The following is a 2,324-nucleotide window of genomic DNA, read 5'->3' on the forward strand; positions in this document are numbered from 1 at the left end:
AGCATGGGCATCGATCTGCGCAATTGGGAACCAATGACACGTGTCAACCAAGTCAGCGAGCTTGACCACCCGATCCCGTAAGTCGCCTCTTACGACAAGCATTGGTTTCTGAAGATCAATATTCTAACCGGGACCTTCACGGGTAATCAACCGATAGTCCTGACAATTGCACATTCGTAATTTGGACAGGTTAAGTTAAATAAATGACGAATATTACATAAAGATTATGGTCGTGATGCAGGGATCTCGATATGGTAAGACGCAGAATCAGTTATATTCAATACAACACAAAATGAAAAGTGATGTTATTAAAGTTTATTTGTCAGCTATGTCACATGTTTGGCTTCTTTGGCTCTTCCAAAGACTTCATACCCTGTTGAGACAAATACACAACTAATTAGTTACCGTCTCGTTTACACAAAGCAATTACGTATTTTGAACAACTCATTTACTCAACTTATTACGCATGTGAATGTGAGAATGGAAGCGTATAAATCACAGAGAATATTATGTTTTCTTTAACTTAATTGCTTGATATTACACAAACACAAGAAATGATAAGCTGTTACATCCTTACTTAAACATCTTGAGGATGGCATTCACACTCGTCCAGGTGGTGGTTGCAGTTGACGTTGCCGGTACAGTTAGTGCAGAGGTTGTTACAGAAGGAGTGACCGTTAGAGCCGGCAGCAGCACAACCACTGCCGCACGCCTCAGGTGCTGCCTCTGTCAAACACGTTAAGTTAGATGTAAGAAACATCATCTGTCATCAAGAGTGGCGGGGTCACCTTATATAGGCGAAGTCCCAGTTTCGATTTCCAATGCAAATATAGTTAAGAAGTATACATTTCGGGTTAACCAATATGTCTAATATGTGTAAATGAAAACGGTTACAGTTACAGTTACGATGCAGAATATGCATTATGGTTGCTTGGCCCGTCTTGTTACAATCATATCACGACAACGAAGGTTTATGTCCATTTTGATGTTTCCCTAAACAAACTTTTATCACGTGTCTATTCACAAGCAACTGTTCATATGATCTTTCTAAAACTAAACACTCGATTCATTTAATAGCTAAAATTCAAGTTCTTTACCTCTGCATCAGAGGCAGAAATTTTAAATATTGGATATCCGTAAGAAAATGTTCATCTCGTAAATATTTGGTTTCTCCTGTTAGACAGTTTGCAAACCTTAACCCTTGATCTGATCCCAAATATCATGAGTTCCCTCTGTCAGACATATCATGCCCGGCTGCCCCACAACCTGAATGTTGCTGTAACAGATGGAACGTTGACGATTTCTCTGTGCCATGCCCACACATGTTTACTACTGAATCCCTTTCTGACTCCGCGGGTAGGGGACACCGTGACGTGTGAGCTGTTAGACAACCCAGTCACTTCCGGAATTAGAAAAGCATTAGAAATACATACGTGAGGCAACGAGAAGAGCAGCGAACACTAGAAGGACAGCAAACTTCATTGTAGTTATTTTTTTGTGTGTAAAATGTTACTCTTTTGTGGTACTTATATAGTCTTTAATCGTTTCAAAAAGCCTCGATTTGAAACCCCAGACCAAAATTGAAGACCATGATACTCCAATCACAGACGCAAATCTACACAAGCCCATAGTACAGCTTAACTTTACTGACGTCAGTGTCTGTGGTGTGCGTCTTCGTGACAGCCTTATCGGGATCCCGCCGACATCTGTGTATTCTCACGAATGAATATTTGGACAATGTCGGTATTTGACCCTATATTCTGTTCACTTTTCATTTGTGGATAAGACATACGTGTTGTCACTGATGCCATGTCACAAGATACACAACGAACATACGTTAATGACAGGGATTACTTATTACTTGTAACATTATTTTGAAGAGAAAGTACCGTATATCAGTATGTCGGTTTTATTGTTTTGTTGGAGTATATATAAGTGACATTGAAATGATCAGTTTTCTGGGGAATCTGAAGAGCAATTTTCACGTCGAAGTCAATCAATTTGTCATGGGATTCTTTATGACACATGTGTATGATGTAAAGTTCGCAAGTCGCTGTGTCAAGACTCATATTTCGCTCAAACTATCAGAAGAAGATTTGAAGCTGATAAATCACACACGATATTACTAAGGGCGGCGTAAAATCATACTCACTCACTCAGCACAGTACATAAGATCGTTATGTACGGATTCGAAACAGGACATTCTTATCAAGACGTGCAGCCAGAAATATCAACCATACCATGTCCACCTTTGGTCAAACCGTGCAGCATTATCTTGACAGTTCATTACAGTACGGACATTTCTTTCATCTTTCATTGTACAA

General features: G+C 39.6%; 1 long non-coding RNA gene across 1 annotated transcript; it reads right to left on the minus strand.

Moving 5' to 3' along the window:
* Nucleotides 1–300: 300 nt before the first annotated feature.
* LOC124256474 lies at nt 301–1,612 on the minus strand. The gene is made up of 3 exons (XR_006892931.1): nt 1,434–1,612; nt 578–726; nt 301–373 (listed from the first exon to the last, which is right to left on the minus strand). It is a non-coding gene; the product is annotated as an uncharacterized LOC124256474 (long non-coding RNA).
* Between the last annotated feature and the right edge of the window lie 712 nt (nt 1,613–2,324).

The sequence above is a fragment of the Haliotis rubra genome, unplaced genomic scaffold (genome assembly GCF_003918875.1).
Source record: "Haliotis rubra isolate DU_JTF1 unplaced genomic scaffold, ASM391887v1 Scf63, whole genome shotgun sequence".
Classification (NCBI taxonomy): domain Eukaryota; kingdom Metazoa; phylum Mollusca; class Gastropoda; order Lepetellida; family Haliotidae; genus Haliotis; species Haliotis rubra.